This window comes from Berghia stephanieae, chromosome 4, assembly GCF_034508935.2.
Source record: "Berghia stephanieae isolate SIO BIC M18660-M18661 chromosome 4, UCSD_Bste_1.3, whole genome shotgun sequence".
Lineage (NCBI taxonomy): Eukaryota > Metazoa > Mollusca > Gastropoda > Nudibranchia > Aeolidiidae > Berghia > Berghia stephanieae.
Window position 1 is genome coordinate 66412905 of NC_088363.1, and position 21876 is coordinate 66434780.

A 21876-nucleotide genomic window follows, 5' to 3' on the forward strand; every position below is an offset into this window, starting at 1 on the left:
ATGATTTACAAATGAAAGCGGGTATCTTATCTGACATAGTATGCAAGAGAGCTTGATGTTACAAGCACAAAATAGCCATTAGTCACTGTTCTTACAACCCCCACTTCTAGGCAAGAGCCTAGGTAGTCAGAGACTAGAAAACGTTAATAAAATCCGATTTTTTTTAGTGACTTGCTCGGCTTAGCAAGCCAAAAATAGAAGTAAATAACCAAATCTAGTCCGCATACATAAAATTGGGCCCTGGTAGGTTTTTCACGAATTGTGTGTCACTACATCATCAAACATTTCATGGTCGTTTTGATTGAAGGGCATTTAAATATAATAATGATAGTTAACTTTACTATTACCATCTATGATAGTAATATCAAAATGGAAATACGCGTCAGTAAAGTGTAATACTTGATTGTTATGATCTCATGAATAAATTAGCCCAAATTTGCGTTAAAAGCAGCAAAATCGATAATACACATGTATAGATGTGTGAAAGAATAGAATAATAATGATCTAAAGGAGATAAAAATATCTTTTAACTATTAATTTTTCTCAGAAAACAAGGAACAGCAATGTTTATATCATGTTTTCTAATTTAAAATACAAAGAATTTTGAAATTTAGTGATATTTTGACCAGGAAATAGGGAATCTCGGTATCTCTATCTACACACAAACTGAACTGAACTTTCCTTATTATCGGTCCCTCTCTTCTGTGACTTTTTGCGAAGTAGAGAGAGAGAGAGAGAGAGAGAGAGAGAGAGAGAGAGAGAGAGAGAGAGAGAGAGAGAGAGAGAGAGAGAGATTTTAGGCTATCGTATATAAAAAAGATGTAATTTTTTGGTGTTTTTTTTTTGTCCTTTTTTTTCATAAATTCAAGTACTTAGAATTTAGGAAGAGAAGCTTTTATTTGTCATAATTCGGTTGACCTGACGAGGTCTGACGGACATCAAGCTTTGTTTACATGTTATTTCTATACCCAACAGGGTATCTATCTGCCTTGTTTTGTAAATCTTTTAATATTTTATCGAATGCTCAATATTGAAATCAATCCTGAGGTTTGCGTTTAATGTTGATTTTGCTGTTTCTTTAATAGTTTTTTTTTCTGTTTTATTATTTCTTTTCTTGATGTTTTTTATGCAAACCCTGGTCGTATTGAGGGCTTCAATTTAACAAGGCGATGGTGAGGCGTGCTGTCGAGAGTCGTATTTTACAAGGGAGACAATCATGTGGTAGTTTAAAAAATTATTCTTTAAATTGGATTATCTTTCGTATCCAAAATTTTGAGTCGGTACGTACCATAGATAAATAACACTTACTGAATGGAGAGGGTACCAAAATCGGCACTGTATACTCTAGTGTATCAACTATACGGATGGCGGGAGGAATAGTATTATAAGAGGAGATGTGCACTTTGACTAAACTTAGAAAAGGGTGGAATGCGTTAAATGGCCAAAAGCAGGGAGAGAGAGAGAGAGAGAGAGAGAGAGAGAGAGAGAGAGAGAGAGAGAGAGAGAGAGAGAGAGAGAGAGAGAGAGAGAGAGAGAGAGAGAGAGAGAGAGAGAGAGAGAGAGAGAGAGAGAGAGGGGAGGAGGGGGAAAGGCAATTTGATCAACTCATAGAAAAGAAAGGGTGATGCCCATTTTGGGCATGTTTTAACTTAGGCGAGGTGACATGTGGGGGAGGCGTCTATTTGAATATGTAGAATATGCTAATGGATTTTCCAAATTATAAGATCCCTAAATCCTCAATAACTTATATACTCTCTAAAGATGACTCCACACATGCACAAAACAAAATAAACATAATTCTATAATTCCATCACATATATTATACCCAGAAGCCAAGGAAATTGAGAAGCAGTCAACTAATTTTAATGATAGGACAAAACAAGGGAACATCTTTTCATTTCCTTTATTGTTATTTTTCCCCCTTACATTTCGGTAATGTAAATTTATCAGGTAGTCTTTTAAGCAACTTTCCTTCTAAGAGAGAAAAAAATGTTAAAGGTTACACATAATTTTGTGAGTTAGTCCGTTTCATCTAGCGAACTGGTAAATATTTTACTTAAATGCATAACATCAATTTAAAAACTATGTTAGATTGAATTAATAATACCACGTGGAACGTAGAGAAATGTAATATCAATGTCGGGTTGCGATGTAGCTCCAGATACACAAAAGCAGAGAGATAATAAATGCATGAAAAGATTGGCTGACCGTGATGTGAAATGTTTCATCCCATTTCGCATTATGTTAAAACTAATTGTTTCCCTATAAACCACGATATCACTTCATAGGAGGGAATGAAAGATTGGATTAGCACAAATAAAGAGCTTGACTGGTGCATGATCAATGGTGAAGCCGTGACGTTTCGTGTTACCCCCTTTGTGAAAGCACGACGGTAAATAGAATAAACAGAACGAGACAGGATTATGCGTTGGATTTTAGTTTGTCAATGGAACGCTGGTTTTTTTTTTTGTATTTTTTTTTTCGTTTTTTTTTTATTTTTAACTCACTCAATCCTAGAGATTTTTGCTTTTGTTCAAAATTGGAAAAATTGTATTAAAAATGAGCATGTGCATAGATAGTTTATTCAATTATCATTAACATGTAAAACCGAAAAACAGTAACTTTGATACTACGCCTATAATTTGTCTCAGAAAACTGTAATAAATAGGCAAGGGGTAAAAGTAACCCGGGTAAACTACGGATATAGTCGGTGTAAGAGTTGAGTGAGTTAAAGCGTAATAACAACACATTATACACATAATAGCGTTACCAATGTGAAATGCAATGAACTATTATGTTTCCTTGTTAGAACTTTTATATTATAACCCGCTACAAGTTAGGTAACTTAAGATATTTAGAATATCCAATAATTGCATCTTCAGAAAGAATTCGTTCCAGCACATGGGTGTAATAAATCCTCATGAAAAATTGTGAAAAATGAGAAGTTATGTAGCATCAATAGACAGCGATGTGAATTAATGTGAGATGGTGCACGGAGTATTTTATGTCGGCATAATTAAAACGTGAACAATCGTCTCAAAGCGCTATTTTTTCGGTCTGAACTGGGTGCTCTGAATTATAGCTAGGAATATAAAACTTGGGGATAATTTCTATTCGTTATGGCGGAGGATAAATTCAGTTCCTTTCATTGCAAAGAACAAAAACAAAAACAACACAAAACAAAAAGCAAAATAAAAAAATAAAAAATTACAACATAAAAAAACTAAAAAACAAATAAACAAACAAACAAAAACAAGACATCAAACCCAAAATTATTTTTAAAAAATTAAAAACTTGAGCTATTGTATAGCGCAATATCCACTGCTCAACGCGCTTTACAAAGGGGCCCTGGCCAACAGCAACACTTAGCATATAGAACGAAACATGACGCGATATTGCAATTTTATTTCCGACAGAGGCAACGCTGTTGAAGGTCAGGTACTCATTTTACACCTGAGTGCGGTGAGAGAATGTGAGTAAAGAGCCTTTTCCAAGGACTCGATAAGGTGCTGCTCAGAGCGGGACACGAACCCAGGACCTTCTAATCCGAAGGTGAGTGTCATACCACTAGACACCATAGCCGAAAATGCTTGATGCTTGTCGGCTAAGTGGTGTTTTGGTATGCTACTCGATTTTGGACTAGAAAGTCCAAGGTTCGAGTCCCGCTCTGAGCAGCACCTTATCGAGTCCTTGAAAACGGCTCTTTACTCACATTCTCTCACAGTACACAGGTGTAAAATGAGTAGATGGCCGTTAACAGCGTTGTCTCTGAAGCAACAAAATTGTAATATTGTCTCGTCCTATATGTTAAATATTGCTATTGGCTATAAATCCCATGTACAGCGTTTTGAGCATGCTTAATGGATATTGCGCTATATAAATCCTCACGTTTTCTTTTATCGATTGTAAAGTACTTTGCTCTAAATCTAGCAGACCAAGCCACCAAAATCAGGTGAGACATACAGAAGAACACGCCCACTCCCCATCGATAACCGTCCCTTTGGTCGTAAGGCCAAGTTTTGTTTGCGTCAACCGTCATGCTGATTTACTGTTTGATTGAAATATGAAATAAACATTTTCTGGCCAAAATGTAAAAAAAAAAAGAAAAGCCATTTATGAGTGTAGAACAGAACAGGTGACAGATGTTAGGTTTTTAGGGCTGCCAGGTGGCCAGAGGTTCTCGTGGCCAATTTCGACTTCAAAAGTGGCAAATTAGAACCTCACGTGGCCACACTCTACCAATGCTGCGACCCATTTGAAAAAACTGATCGGTATAAGAAACACGATTCTCTCTGTAACTAATTTTAACCACACACGCGGCCATCTGGCAGCCCTGGTTTTTAAATAAATGCAATCACACGATATCAGCAGACGTTTCTAATAATGCTAGAATGATACAAAACAAATAACGCACGTAGTGGGGTCAATTTTGGCTGTCTTGACCGATTATGCAAATGTCCATGAATTGCCAATACCTATGTCCCTTACATTTTCTATACAATTCACGTTTTCAAAGCCGCAATTTGCGCCTCTTGGGTTAATATCCAAATAATGTTGAATGCTTCAAATAAAATACACACGACCAAAATGCATTGACAGGTCTGTACAGACGGAGCCAAGATCCTTGTTGGTATACGAGATATATCTTTTTTTTTTTTATGACGGGAATCTATATCATCATATCATCAATATTTGAAATATGGCGGAACTAAAACACATATAATAATCACGTTAAAGAACAAGTCATAAATTATGTTACTTATGGTTACGTGTCCATTATTATGAAATATGATAATTTTATGACACAGCACAATTTATTTGGAGGCTATCTCCAACAAAGATCCGCCTTGAAGAAGAAGAAGAAGAAGAAGAAGAAGAAGAAGAAGAAGAAGAAGAAGAAGAAGAAGAAGAAGAAGAAGAAGAAGAAGAAGAAGAAGAAGAAGAAGAAGAAGAAGAAGAAGAAGAAGAAGAAGAAAGAAGAAGAAGAGAAGAAGAAGAAGAAGAAGAAGAAGAAGAAGAAGAAGAAGAGAGAAGAAGAAGAAGAAGAAGAAGAAGAAGAAGAAGAAGAAGAAGAAGAAGAAGAAGAAGAAGAAGAAGAAGAAGAAGAAGAAGAAGAAGAAGGAAGAAGAAGAAGAGAAGGAAAGAAGAAGAAGAAGAAGAAGAAGAAGAAGAAGAAGAAAGAAGAAGAAGAAGAAGAAGAAGAAGAAGAAGAAGAAAAGAAGAAGAAGAGAAGAAGAAGAAAGAAGAAGAAGAAGAAGAAGAAGAAGAAGAAGAAGAAGAAGAAGAGAGAAGAAGAAGAAGAAGAAGAAGAAGAAGAAAGAAGAAGAAGAAGAAGAAGAAAGAAGAAAGAAGAAGAAGAAGAAGAAGAAGAAGAAGAAGGAAGAAGAAGAGAAGAAGAAGAAGAAGAGAAGAAGAAGAAGAAGAAGAAGAAGAAGAGAGAAGAAGAAGAAGAAGAAGAAGAAGAAGAGAAGAAGAAGAAGAAGAAGAAGAAGAAGAAGAAGAAGAAGAAGAAGAAGAAGAAGAAGAAGAAGAAGAAGAAGAAGAAGAAGAAGAAGAAGAAGAAGAAAGAAGAAGAAGAAGAAGAAGAAGAAGAAGAAGAAGAAGAAGAAGAAGAAGAAGAGAAGAAGAAGAAAAGAAGAAGAAGAAGAAGAAGAAGAAGAAGAAAGAAGAAGAAGAAGAAGAAGAAGAAGAAGAAGAAGAAGAAGAGAAGAAGAAAGAAGAAGAAGAAGAAGAAGAAGAAGAAGAAGAAGAAGAAAGAAGAAGAAGAAGAAGAAGAAGAAGAAGAAGAAGAAGAAGAGAAGAAGAAGAAGAAGAAGAAGAAGAAGAAGAGAAGAAGAAGAAGAAGAAGAGAGAAGAAGAAGAGAAGAAGAAGAAGAAGAGAAGAAGAAGAAGAAGAAGAAGAAGAAGAAGAAGAAGAAGGAAGAGAAGAAAGAAGAAGAAGAAGAAAAAGAAGAAGAAGAGAGAAGAAGAAGAAGAAGAAGAAGAAGAAGAAGAAGAAGAAGAAGAAGAAGAAGAAGAAGAAGAAGAAGAAGAGAAGAAGAAGAAGAAGAAGAAGAAGAAGAAGAAGAAGAAAAGAAGAAGAAGAAGAAGAAGAAGAAGAAGAGAAGAAGAAGAAGAAGAAGAGAAGAAGAAGAAGAAGAAGAAGAAGAAGAAGAAGAAGAAAGAAGAAGAAGAAGAAGAAGAAGAAGAAGAAGAAGAAGAAGAGAAGAAGAAGAAGAGAAGAAGAAAGAAGAAGAAGAAGAAGAAGAAGAAGAAGAAGAAGAAGAAGAAGAAGAAGAAGAAGAAGAAGAAGAAGAAGAAGAAGAAGAAGAAGAGAAGAAGAAGAAGAAGAAGAAGAAGAAGAAGAAGAAGAAGAAGAAGAAGAAGAGAAGAAGAAGAAGAGAAGAAGAAGAAGAAGAAGAAGAAGAAGAAGAAGAAAGAAGAAGAGAGAAGAAGAAGAAGAAGAAGAAAAGAAGAAGAAGAAAGAAAGAAGAAGAAGAAGAAGAAGAAGAGAAGAAGAAGAAGAAGAAGAAGAAGAAGAAAGAAGAGAAGAAGAAGAAGAAGAAGAAGAAGAAGAAGAAGAAGAAGAAGAAGAAGAAGAAGAAGAAGAAGAGAGAAGAAGAAGAAGAGAAGGAAGAAGAGAAGGAAGAAGAAGAAGAAGAAGAAGAAGAAGAAGAAGAAGAAGAAGAAGAAGAAGATCTTTGCGTTCCTCCAATGAGACCACTCGTTTGGCTATTCCACGCATTCTTACAAAGGCGGGAACAATGTCCTTTTCACGTTTTAGTCCGTCTGTATGGAACACCATTCATTCCACAGAGCATCCAGGAGTCCAAATCATTGTATGTGCTCAAGAAATCCTTGAAAACATTTCTATTTTGATGTCATGTATTTTCTTTGATATTGTTTTGATGTAAAGCACCAAGAGCCTCATGGTTGATGATATCGTGCGCTCTATAAGAGTCCATTAGTACTATTATTATTATTATTATTATTTTATTATTATTATTATTATTATTATTATTATTATTATTATTATTATTATTATTATTATTATTATTATTAGATATTATTATTATTTCTAATTTTTTTTCTATTAATATCATTATCATCATCATTATCATTATTATCTGTACACGTTTTCTACTGGCTTATCATCGTTGTTGTGTTATGTTTTTTTTTCTTCTCCTCACTACTTGCATTTATATTATTTCAATCACTGTGCAGCTATTTTAAAATAAACGTCAGAGATAATTTCACCAGACTTCTATAAGTACCGAGACAATCCAAAAGTAAACAATAAACTATAGGGAGAGCATATTATACTCATCTACATCTGTCAAATGGTCCCCATACGTCTGTTCTCTTCAATTGGTATTGTTGAAAGTTATGCCAACCAATTTTCGTGTGTGTGGTCCTATAGGTCGTTTGAAGTCTGGATTAGCAAACAAACCGTAGATTAAAACGCCGCAAATTTGAAAGGCCAACAGATCCCCAACACGTTAGACGGTACGTGGGCACACACAAACATAAGGCCGTGCCTCTGGTTCTCTCCCTTTGCAGTTAGCCGTTCACCCACTCTTAAACGTTAAAACAACTTGAAAGAATATTCAAATCATGTTGTTGACATTGGACTTCATAGATAGAGGATTTTCTTTTCTTCCCTCCTTTGTAAAAGACTAAAGTCCTCGATAAAGAATCTCATTTTGGACTTATTTCATTCACAAAAGATTAGTCTAAAGACTTTACGTCTATACTTTTGTCTTCATTTACCTCCGTATTTCTTGTAATCATAGCATTCGCTCACTAATCATTCTATTATGAATATCATTTTGAACCTCTGGGAATTTTCCACTATGAAACATTTAAATTGTTTATTTCAGAGCTCATTTTATATTTTAATGAGAGAAAGAGATATGTTGTTGTTTGTTGCTTTAGGTCTCTTCCAACACAATTGAGGTTATATGAGAGACCGCTGAAACAAAAAAAACAAGCAATCTAACAAAAATAGTACAAATGTCAATCAATATCATAACCTAAAGATATCATAAGCTAAATTATAAATAACCAAGAACAAACAGGCAGAAGATTTACAGAAAAAAAAAATCCCCTGTCAAAAATACAATCACAAACCAAAGAAGCAGGATAGGCTAGTGAAGAGAAGAAGAAACGACATCACTATCGGATCGTACACCCATGCGAACATCATAGGTATATGATTCAAGGGTGATGCTCCCATCCAACCACCCGCAAGGAAAGATATATATATAGATATATATATATATATATATAATATATATATAATATATATATATATATATATATATATAGGGAGAGAGAGAGAGAGAGAGAGAGAGAGAGCGATATATATATATATATATATATATATATATATATATATATATATATATATATATATATATATATATAAACATTTGAAATTAAGATAGTTTGACTTCTACAACGTTGTTATCGAGCGTTGCTCTCATCAGGAAGATGAGAGCAACGCTCGATAACAACGTTGTAGAAGTCAAACTATCTTAATTTCAAATGTTTATAAATAGCTCCTTTTATTCTAAAGTTGAGCACTATTATTTCATGGTTTTTGTTTTATAATTTATATATATATATATATATATATATTATATATATATATATATATATATATATATATATAGATAGATAGAGAGAGAGAGAGAGAGAGAGAGAGAGAGAGAGAGAGAGAGAGAGAGAGAAAGAGGGAGGGATGATGTTTACTCTGTACTTTATGGTTGAGTATAAATACAATTTCTTGCATTGCAAATACTAAAAAAAATAGAAGTAATTCTAATAATTTTAACACTAAATTCACTTTTCAGAGTTTGAAATATCCCAACATAAAACAGTTTTGAGACATTTCGTCACATACGTGAGCTCTTCCGCCAGCTCACTCAATATCTCTGGTACACACACACACACACACACACACACACACACACAAACACAGAAATGCACATACACACACATATACTCACACAAAACACACACACAGATATATATATATATATATATATATATATATATATTATATATATATATATATATATATATTAAATTAGGCACATCATTTTAAAAAATGTCTGCCAACGACATTACATGAAGCACAGTTTAGAATGGAATTTCTCGGAGGATAGCAGGGTTGCCATGAAAGAGCTTATGGAGTGGGCGTCCAGATTTTCAAAGATGAGTGGATATCCCTCTGAGGAAACTGAGAAGATAATAATCATAGTGGCGACGTTTTTATGTTGGCCTATGCATAATATTATTACGTGCTTCGCCTTAGGTCGAAATGAGCTGATGACGAAATATTAGTATCTAGTCAAAATGATTTAGTTTGTATTGTTTTTCAGGGTTTTACGGCGCTTGCAACACATTTAGGTTATATCAGCGCCAGTAAAAAGGAAGAAAATGGATAGTAAAAAGTTCTATAATTACAATTAAAGCACCAAAGAAAAAGTTAGACATAGGGGAACTATAGGAACAAATAGGGATCAGATGTAGATTCCAAGAGCATACCACCAATGTACTTAGTTTGAGATCACCTATAAGTCACATCCGTACACAAGCACACAATCCAACAAAGAGGAATACACTCAAATGCTTACATTATACATTTAAAATAACAAATATAATAATACATAACAGAGAGATGATTTACAAGGAAAAACATATCATCTCCCAAAACAATAACTATGCATTTGACTGTTTCCCTCCAAGCTAGGACTCCGGCCAGGGCCAGGACAAAACCAAGTAATCTCATTCCAAGACAAAGACAGAAAGCATGTTGGAAAACAGTTATAAGGGGATAGAAGACACAGTATGTACCCCTCCTGCCCACTATGGGAGGTCAGGAAGCCCCACCCAGCAAAATGATTTAGAATTTCATCTTTGCTGTGTGTGTGTGTGTGTGTGTGTGTGTGCGGCGTGTTTGTGTGTGTGCGTGTGTTTGTGGGGTTTTTATTTTCGTTTTGTTTTGTTTCTTTTATCAAATGTTTATTATGTCTATTTGGGGGGGGGGGGGGGGGAGGGGGGTTCTTTAGTTTGAGAAACAAAACCTACTTTCCTCACTTACTTAATCCTCTTCCCTCCCAGTGAAGCATAGGGCCTCTATGAGCGTCCACCATCTACTGTCCTTGGCCATCTTCTTGGTGGACTTCCAGATGAGGCCTGCCTCCTTCAGTTCGTCTGACAGTGAGCGCCTCCATGTCTGTTTTGTACGCCCCATCTTTCGTGTCATTTGGGGGTTCCAATCAAGGGACTGGCGTTTGACATTTATTTGCTCTACGGTCTTCATAATGTATGACCAACCTATCTCCATTTCCTCCTCCTGATTTGGGTGTTGATGGGCTCTTGGTTTGACCTTCTCCATAGTTCTTTGTTGGAGATGTGGTCTTGGCCTCTGATTTTTAAAATCCCGCGGATGCTTTTGTTAATGAAGGTCTGAATTTTGTGCGTAAGGGTGTTTGCGATCCTCCAGGATTCTAATCCATACAGTTGAACAGGTTTCGCATTGGTGCCAATTATTCTAAGCTTAGTTGCATTAGAGATAGATATTGCTTTCCATATGGCGACAAAGCGGCAAACGTCTGGCTTTAATATCCTCCTGCTTCAGTAACTTTACTGCTTAAGTATGTGAAGTCGATTACATCTTGAACTGGAGACCCTGATATGTGGGTTCAAATTGAGCTTTTATATAGCGCAATATCCACTGAATTGCTCAAATCGCTTTACAAGGGGTCCTCAGCCAACAGAAATATTTATCATATAGGACAGGACATGACGCCTGTTAGGCGATATTACATTTTTTTTTCGGACAGAGTACGGTGAAGGAATGTGAGTAAAGAGCCTTCTCCAAGGACTCAACTATGCGCCGAGCGAGGCTCGAACCCAGTACTTCCGATCCGAAAGCGAGTGTCATACCACTAGACCACATAGCCGCGCAATTGGGATTGGGGTTTGGTGTTGGTAATTGATTCGCATCCCTTTTGTTTATTCAACATTTATTTTGAGACCAATATTATTGACTGTTTCTGTCAAGCAGTCGACTTTCTTCATTTAATGTATCTATTGTAATTCAAATTTGAAGCGGTCAAATGTTTTCAATCATAAGTAACAGGTTCATCCGACATAACAACGTTTTGGGATGTCTTGTCACATGTTATATTGTTGTTGTTTTTTTTTCTCGAGAGGCACTTAAATACTGACATGTTATGGAATGGAATGTTTCAGTAATTAACTCATTCAATCTCTCTCTCTCTCTCTCTCTCTCTCTCTCTCTCTCTCTCTCTCTCTCTCTCTCTCTCTCTCTCTTTCTCTGTCTCTCTCTCTCTCCCCTCTCTCTCTCTCTCTCTCTCTCTCTCTCTCTCTCTCTCTCTCTCTCTCTTACTGTTGCTCTTTTTTCGCGTCGATCCGACGCTTGACTGATCCCAATTCAGTTGTAAACATGCTTTAAAATGGAGGCCTTTGTAAAATAAAAGAAGCAAACAAATTATTGGTTAGAATAAGGGCGCCGCATTGGAAACCACGCCGTCCCTCCGCTCTATATATATACACAATTGCATACTTATGGACGCCAAACTGGTTTACCATACCATTACAATAATATAGACTTTTTGGCTCAGTGTAATTGACTAAAATCACATGGATTATAATGATATGGATATGGCCCCCAAAAAGTTTGAGATAAACTTGTTAACCTTTGAAATTTGACTCATTTCAGAATTCAATTTGCTTTTGTTTATTGGCGTATAGCGACCACTTACCGCTAAGAAATCACTCAGGCGTCACGGAAAACAAGCCAAGTCAGCGACTCAGCTGGTCTCATGGGGGCCTTTAAGTCTTCTCAATGTTGAGACGTAAGATTGTGGGCATGTCGCCAAATCGGTGCTCACAATGCGAGACTGTGGTTTGGAATGGAATGTGCGTTTTGCCCTGCTGTGATATTGTTTCTGCTCCTACCGAGTTCCGAAAGGGGATAAAATACGTCAATTATTAATGCTGAATGATAAAACAGAAAATATTATAATATTATTATGTTGACAAAACAGAGATCCTGGTAGCTCAGTTGATAAAACACTTGGCTCATAATAATAATAATAATAATAATAATAATAATAATAATAATAATAATAATAATAATAATAATAATAATAATAATAATATCTTTATTGTCCCTGAAGGCAATTTTTCATTTGGTTACAGCATATACATAACATAGACAAACAGACATAAATGAAACAAAAAGTGAAAAAAAATACAAGCAAAAATACGAATATTGTTCTCGAAAAAAAAAAATTGCTTATGAAACATTGCCAGAATTCTTTCTTGTTTTGTCGAGCACTGTTTCATTCCCACTTTATATGATCTTTATCTTCCAACAGTGCCCTCTTCTAATTTGTCATACTGATCCCGGATGCAGTCAAGATGTTGTTTGACCCCCTTTCCTGTTCACCAGCATTGACTTAAGTAGCATAACCTGTTCGATTAGAAGGAAGACACCTTGTGGTAGACTAAAGTCCTATCCAGAGGTTTACAAGCAATTGTTATTGTCCGTTTAACGTTACAGAATCATTGGGCTAAAGGGATTATTTCTATGTAAGGAGAAGGGAGTTAGAGAGAGAGAGAGAGAGAGAGAGAGAGAGAGAGAGAGAGAGAGAGAGAGAGAGAGAGAGAGAGAGAGAGAGAGAGAGATGGTGGGGTGGGAAACACTATAGAGTGCTAAGCAGTGGATGTTTGACCAATCAAAATGCGGGATTAGTGGCACTCCCCCAATCTCACTCAGACGGACATGGCTGGTTGTTTACGAAATAAAATAAAGTTGATGTTACTCTGCTCTTTGTTATTTATTTCTTTTCTTTCTTTTTCTTTTTTTTTTTTTGGACCGCTAGGTGCGTGATTATTTCTCACTAGATAGTCTCAATCAGTCGATAAACGTATGTTACTCTTGGCTTTGTGTGTTGGTACGAGTGATCACGCGTGAAGAGCAAACCCCCCCCCCCCCCCCCCCCCAATCAAAACTTGAGCTTTTACAAAGCGCAATATCCACTAAATGTGCTCAAATCTCACTACAAGGGGTCCTTAGTCAACAGCAAGACTTAACGTGTTGGAGATATGACGCCTGTTAGGCGATATTACAATTTTGTTCGGACATAGACAACGCTGTTAACGACCAAGTACTCATTTTACACATGAGTACGGTGAGAGAATGTGAGTAAAGAGCCTTTTCCAATAACTCAACTATGCGCCGCCCGGGACTCGAACCCAAGACCTTTCACAATACCACATAGCCGCACGAAATTGTATTGAAACTTTTGGAGGTTCTTTCATCCAAGAACAGGTGAGAATTTTACGTAAACGCATACCATCGATTATAATACCCGTTCGCTTCGTTTAGCCATCACTGCCATTGTTTACCGGATAAGGACCATTTGGACTGCTCTTACCTGTCGACTCCTGTCCTTGCTTCAACCTTGGTCAGCTTTTGTCGAAGGGAGACAAGAGGAATATCTCCATCGATTGCGAAACAACACTGAATATTGCATGCAAAGAAGCTCTATAGAGTCCTCTATTTGTTATAGTATTTTATTTTCTGTGTTTACTAACCAGCACAAATTTCTGTTCATTTGATGGTCCATGGCTAATTGATTTCTTTATGATATCAGTGGGTGTATCGTAGATAAGGTATGCAACTGATTAGTTTTAGGTGGAGCGGTGTTTGTTCGTAAAAAATGATACAACGTGGACGAGATTAGGAAAAGCTAGATTGATTTGGTACGACTCTTCAAATCAGATAAAATGTAGAACGGCCAATGTATCTCCATAGTTTAAGCTCTTGCTATGTGTCATGCGAGGAATGAAATGCAATTTTAGTCACCATTTACATCTTGGCATTACGCTGACTTTTGAAAAGATGTCTTCAAGACAGGCTTTGACTTTTTAAAAAACCTTTTATTAAAAGGTGGCGCTGCTTTAATAGAATTGGCAAGAGATAGATCAGCTTGGCGGAAGATGACTCCGACGTCTGCTTCAGATATGGAACTACATGAGATGAGATGAGATTAAAAGGACCCGTTGAAGGGACAGTGGTAAGCGTCATGTACAAAGACAATTTCCAGTCATCAATAAATCATGGTCTTATACAGTGGTCTCCGACTGAGTGCCCGGTGGTGGGGAAGAACGGAAAGATGGTTTATTGTAAATCAAAGACCTTAACATTGTATACATTGCAATGCCGGTAACGATTCGTTGAGTTAAATAAAATGTCTTATATGAGTTTTCAATATATCGTATTGTGTTGATGGCTTTCGTGAGTAAATTCTTTCAAGCCGCACCTCTACGACTCACAAAATGAATTGTATTTTGTCACCCGAACTATCATAATTTAGATATGAGTATAATGTACCATTTTATGTGAGAACAGTACCCAACGTAATTATAAATCGGCGATAATGATGATAAAATGGACAGCACGCCCGCCAGTGACAAAAGTTTAGGCACATAGGCGAAATGAAATAAGTGCACAGGGGACTCAGAGAGATAAATATTATTGAAAAAAAAAACAAACAGTTTAAGATGAGAAGCATTGGCTAGTAAGCGAAATGGGCATGTCAAAATTATAATCCAACACGACCACCAAGGTCGGCTGAAGACTCTCTTTTAATCGTCCCCAGAACCAGAATATCCCTTAGAAATGTCTTTTTCTGTAAGTGGCCCTTTCTTGTGGAATGCGCTCTCCCCAGTTGTAAAACTAATTGGGGATAGTCAGTCTTTCAAAAAACACCTTAACTTTCTTTCCTAGAGCGGATGAATAGTTTTGCATATTTTTTTTTTTGGTTGTAAATGTCTTTCGTTAGAATAAGTTATTAATGTTAGTGAGTATCTATGTTCGCGTGTGATGATGAATAATGAATAATGAATCTATATAGACTAGCGTCTAAACATCCACGTCAATCGTGTCTGCGGCGCTTTACATATTAAAAATGGTTTAAAAAAACAAAACAACAACAACAACAACAAAATTAAAATCAGGTCTACATAATAAGCACGAATACAGAAACAAATCGAAGCAAAATCTATTTAATTAAAAATAAGCCTTACGGAACAACTCAGTCTTCAGTCATTTCCTGAAAGATGATAAATATTCACAGGACTTTGTCCGAGGACTGAGTGCGTTCCATAGGCATGGAGCAATGGATGAAAAAAGGCTTTTTTTAAAATTGTTATTTTTTTATACCAAAAGTGGATTTTGAGGTTTTAACCTTTAGAAGTTAAGTTGGGACTGAAATGGTGTGTGGATGTAAATGTATCTGTGTGTGAGTTTGTGTGCATGCGTACGTGTGTGTGTGTGTGTGTGTGTGTGTGTGTGTGTATGTGTGTGTGTGTGTGTGTTTCTTCATATGTGTTCTCAAATTGTCAATGAAAAAATGTTTGAATGATAATTAATATTGTAAATCGCTGCTGAGCACTTATGTGGAAGTTGAATGCTATCTAAGTAAACTTTATTTTTATAATGATATTAATATAATAATAATAATAATAATAATAATAATAATAATAATAATAATAATAATAATAATATAATAATAATAATAATAATAATAATAATAATAAAAATAATAATTGTTATTACTATTATTATTATTATTATTATTATAATTATTTTTATTAATATTATTATTATTATTATTATTATTATTATTATTATTATTATTATTATTATTATTATTATTATTATTATTATCATTATTATTATTATTATTATTATTATTATTTATTATTATATTATTATTATTATTATTATTATTATTATTATTATTATTATTCAAGCAGCGGGCATTGCCAATGACATCTTTTAATATGATAATATAGTTTAACATCTTTTTAGAAATATAATAAATGTTCACGTTGTCTGCACGGAGGCAGCGTCAATAACAAGATATGTAACATTTCTTATAAAATCACATCAGTATGTAAAGCGAGACAATATACCATTAAACTGATACTCTACATGATACAACTTAAACTATGCAGATATTTTTTTTTTTTTATGAAACAACATTTCGGATTATTATAACACAGAGGGTAATTATCTGTCAAAATACATTGAGTTCCAATATTAAGACGCTACATTACTATGGACTTTATACAAAAAGAGAAATAATCTTGATCATTTTTAAACTAAAAAATCACTTCCAAAAATATTTTAAAACATGTGAGTCTATTTTTTCCAACCCTTTTAAATATTTCCGGACCAAAAATGTTTGTTGACACCAGGTTTTGATTATACCTGATTGTACCTATATATATATATATATATATATATATATATATATATATATATATATATATATATATATATATATATATATATTATATAATATATAGATTATATATATATACATATATATATAATACAAATTAAGCTAAAATTTTACAATTTTGCGTTATATTTTGCATTACACGTTTATACAAAGTTTTCTGTGTATCTTATCATTGTCGACGCGCAATCAAACGCCTTTAAATTATCTACTCATCTTATAATATTGCAACTAGATAGTGTTCATACGTTAACGTTACATCGGCTACGAATGTTGTAATAGAAAAATCTAATTCACGTTCCTTCAATGACTTTTTCTCGAAATCAATAATATTATAATTCTGAAATTGTATTGAAACTTTTGGAAGTTCTTTCATCCAAGAACTATACTACAACAGAGGTGAACTTCGGCTGATATATGGTTTCTATTCACATAAAAGGGACCCATTGTGAAGTTGACACGATTTGGATAAGAGGCGCCGAGATATTTACACGATAGGTGTAGGCGTGGTTTTCCCACAGTCCCGTTATGGTCTTGTCGCGTGCCGAATGTCACAAGGGACCCTTAGACCAGGTATGACGTGATGCAACAAGTCGCGTTCCGGAACTACAACGGCCAATTGTACACGTGAGTGGCGTGGGGTGGGCGTGTCTTACGATTGATTGACAGTTTTTGGTGCCATAATTTCACCACCCCAGGTCCCAACTCGACGTTTAGTGTTTACTTTTCTTCGCTTATCTTTTAAACTCTTATCTTTTCATGTCAAACCAAAGGCAGTATATTATTGTTGGTATTACGTGGCGTTTTAAAACATTCTGAAATCACTCATCTTTCGTGTTCAAAATATATTGATGGATATTTGTGTTATAAGATCTCCACTTCGATTTATTGATGTTTTTACTTAATATTCACATGCATGTCTGAAATAGAAGAAAAGAACAATGGATCTATACAAACCAACGAAAATAGGTTATCATTCGTTTCTAGATAAGCTAAAGTGAGGTGTAAGAAAATTATTCTAATATTAAAAGATATAAAACGGTGTTAGCCTTTGAAATTGAATTCATAAGATACACGAAAGGTAAGTTAGATAGGTAAATATGTAGTAAAATTAGTAAGTGTGTAGAATTTAAAGTTAGGCGTCGTCGAGTATGGAATCATTCAAATTTTCACCATTAGTGGTTGGCAAAACAAGAGCCATAATAATGGTGTAATTCATGAGTGAATAAAAGTAAATGAAAAAAAAGAAAAAGAAAAGAAATATAAGTTTCACTCTAATCAGAATATATATATATATATATATATATATATATATATATATATATATATATACACACACACACGCACACACACACACACACACACACATATATATATATATATATATATATATATATATATATGTATATTGAAACAAATTATACTTGATATATATATATATATATATATATATATATATATATATATATATATATATATATAAAGTATAATTTGTTTCAACTTCTACATCTGAAGTCGAATGTGAGCTATGAGGATAGTGTTATTAAGGCGAATGATTCGCTTTGTTGACAAAGGAAAAACCTGAAACGTCACGTCACTTGTCTTTATGAATTCATAATAGAGCTTCTATCCTCTCTTTTTTTTATTATTGTTTGAGCTTCAAAGAACAGAATTTGCATTATACTGAGAAAATGTACAATGTGTCGAGACACCTATAAACAAATTTGATTAGATGATGCACACAACATTCTGGCTGGTGGAAAAAAATGAATCGAGGTTGTGACGTCAATCATAGTCCATCAATAAAAAGAAGGATCTTGAGGATTTTATAGCGCAATATCCACTGAACGTGCTCAATGTACTTTACAAGAGGTACCTAGACAATAAGAAATACTTAACAATGTAAGACAATACATGTCGCATGTAAGGTGATATTACATTGTTTTCATTGACAGAGGCAACCCTGTTAAAGATCTGGTACTCAATTTACACATGAATACTGTATGAGAATGTGAGTAAAGAGCTTATTTGAAGGACCCAACTTTACGTCACTCTGAGCGGGATTCGAACCTGGGACCTACCTGTCCTAAAGTGAGTGTCATTCTCAAAGCCCACAAAGCTACTCGATTAAAAGTACTTGATCAAAATAGTCATCCAGGCGGAGGGCACATTGAAATGTTATCATTCGCAAATCTATTCTTTAGATAATAGGTTGAGGGCCAAAATTGCTCCTTACAGCCAATGTTAATTATCATTATTTTTTTTTTTTTTTGCCAATGAGCACAGATTACCGGCCAATCTATAAGCCATCATCTACATACTACGAGTAACTTTGCAAACCTTTTTTTTAATTAAGGGCTATTCTATCAACCGTTTACTCAAATGAATATTTATGAAATCTGCTAGGGCATAATGATCGGTCTTTTGATGGTGGGAATCGAAATCTGTTATTACCTGGCCGAATTTGATTGTTGATGGCTCAAAACATTCGCCTCGATCTGTGTTAATTTCCACAATACAGTAGTATTATTATAAAAGCAGATGAGTGCCTGTTCGCAATAGCCTTTATTTCCCCACGAATATTGCGTGCTCTCCACTAGTCTACATAGAAAATGAAGTTTGGCAATATAAACATAAAGAATGGACACATTGTCTGTATTAAGAAAGAATTGATGACAAGATACGATTGATATACGGGGCGAATAATTAATATTATAAACTTTAAATGCTCAACAGATCAGGTCTGGAGATTTTAAGCATGCTTTTGACTTATCATGACAAAACATCCCTCAACAAAGTTGTCAAAATGAATCTCAATAAAGGGAGGGCATTTTTTACAGTGTGCTCCATTTTCTTTTCTTTTTTTTTCTTTTTCTAGAGGGTCGGAATTGTTTAATGCTATTTTGGACGTATCGGGGTAAAAGACTATTTCTGTTAAATATATAACCACATAATTTCTTTCATATATTGCAAGTCATCTATCTACTTAAAACACTCTATCAACATCCACCATTGCCACTAATAATAGCCTCATTTCACACCTGAATAGACGGATGTAATATAAATATGTCAAGAGAAGCTCGATAAAGGGATGGAATATTTTTTAGTGTGTGCTCTTTTTTTTTTTTTTTGTTGTTGTTGTTGAAAACTATGGTCGGAATTGTATGAGGATATTTTGGACGTGTTGTTTTACTAGAATATTTCTATTAAATAGATAACCAAATTTCTCTTTCATATAGTGCAAGTCATCTATGTACTAACATTACCGATATCCACCTTTGCCAATAGTCGGGCATTCATTCACACTTGAATAGACTGAAGTAATATTATATGTCAAATGTCTATAATTTAATGTGCTCTTCGTTGGAAAGCTGCTATTCACAGAGCTCTTAATATTATTACATTTTACGGGTGTTTTAAGTGTTATTTCTAGATATATAGGACGAATTTTATTTCATATTCACAGGATTTCTTATGACTTTGTGCTGCTTTTGACGAAATGTCGTGGATTTTAAACAATTAATTTAGCGATATCTTAAAGTTTTATAAATTTTTGCAAGGATTTTATCAACTCTTAAGGCCATTTCTGTTTACGTTTTTCGATTTTAAGGATAAACACAGTGAACTATTTAATCTAATTACAACGGTCGACGATGAACATCGAAAATGACAACACCTAATTATTGTTAATAACTAGACGTCTATTCATATCAACACCTACGAACAATACGACACACAATTAATAATACACCGAATTTAGAAACAGTGAACACTTTGAAATCTTTTGAATTATTCAAGGCAAACAGAATAATAACAAAAAGAGGAAAGAAAGGATGAAGGAAAGAAAAACAAAAACAAAGAGAAGCCAAAGAAAACATCAAAAACAACTCAGTCAAATTAAAATGCACTAATTTAAATTCTACTAATAACAATGACGGAAGGCAACGGAAAACCACAGTCACTAAAAAACTTTCGCAGGACATCAGCTGTCCCGAACACGTTGAACGTTTCAAACTGGTGCGAAATGAAACACATTGGCCACGTGGAATATACGTACATTAAACCACTTAGGAAAATTTGGAAACGTTATTCAAGAAATGAAAACGTTCCAAATTAACATCCCTGGAATCTCAGAAACGAAGTGGAAAGGAGGAGTAGATAAAGAAGATGATTTTATATTGTATTATGCAGGTGGAAAACATCATGAGAAAGGAGTTGGAATTCTTTTAGACAAATCAACATCAAAGTGCTATTTAGATCATGTTGCAATCTCAGAAAGAGTTATTTTAGTACAGTTGAAAAGAAACCCGTTTTACTTTAATATTATTCAAATATACACCTCAACATCAGACAAGATATGGAACAGGCATTAAAACAATATTAAATCCAAGGAAAATCGTTGAATGATTGGTGATTTCAATGCAAAGGTTGGTAACGAGGGAGTTGGAAATATCGTTGACCCCTACGGACTTGGTACCGAAAATGAAAGAGGGTAAAGACTTGTCGACTGGTGCAGATTGGAAAACCTTACCATTGACAATACGTGGTTTAAAAACCACGATAGAGAGCAGTGGACATGGATAAGGCCAGGTGGCCTTTATAAAAATCTGATAGACATTATTCTGGCCCAACATCGATCAGAAATATCGTACGCAACGACTATTCCAAGGACAGATTGTAATAGTGGCCGCCGACCTGTCAATTCCACACTAAAATAAAACTTAAACAAATAACGAAAAAGAAAGTGGAACCAAAACTGCAATTAGATCTATTTTAGAATCAAATAAAAAATGATTACAAAGAATGCGTGAGAGAAAAAAGTGAAAACTTGACCTCAGATATAAACATAGATGTGTACTGGAATCAAGTATCGAACTGCATCACAAATCTGCAAGAGAAACTATTCCATCTATGAAAAGAAACGAACCAAAACAAAAATGGATGAATGACAAGATCTTGAAACTGATGGATGAAAGAAGAAAACTAGAACGCAACAGCAGTGAATATAAAGAAGCTAATAAGAGTATAAGACATACGTGTAAGAGAGCAAAGGAAGATTATAATGAACATGAATGTTACAGAATTGAAAGACTAAAACAATCTAACACCAAACAATTCTACCAGTCAATACAAGATCCTAGGTGGAAAACAACCAGTCATAGCAAGAAAATGCGTTAAAGACGCAAACGGTAGTATACATATCGATAACACCGACATTTTGGAACGTTGGGAAGTATACATACAAATTCTTTACGCGGATGACAAAAGAGGGGCGTGCTTGGGATAAAGAAACATCTACTGTGAACACGGTCCCCAGATTATGGGAGAAGAAGTAGAAGCTGCTTGCAAAGAGATGAAAAAGGGGAAATGGTAGGCCAAGATAGTTTCTCAATAGAATTGATTGACGCCCTCGACGATTTTGGGAATAGACATTTTGACAAAGCCTTTAACGTCATATACGAAAAGGGTTAACTGTCTAATCTTTTAAGACAATCGGTTTCATTACCATACCAAAAAAAAACAAGGAACTATTGATTGTGATAAA

At 34.6% G+C, this 21876-nt stretch overlaps 1 protein-coding gene across 2 annotated transcripts in view; it reads left to right on the forward strand.

The window, feature by feature from the left end:
- Positions 1-17033: 17033 nt before the first annotated feature.
- The window catches only part of LOC144971050 (uncharacterized), a 28356-nt gene continuing 23513 nt past the window's right edge, over positions 17034-21876 (forward strand). Inside the window, exon 1 of one of the 2 annotated variants that reach the window (XM_078911380.1) lies at positions 17034-17412. The gene's annotated coding sequence lies outside the window, so the exon portion shown is untranslated. Of the gene's footprint in view, positions 17413-19393; positions 21702-21876 lie in introns of those variants that run through there. The other variant, XM_078911381.1, reaches the window with a different exon arrangement.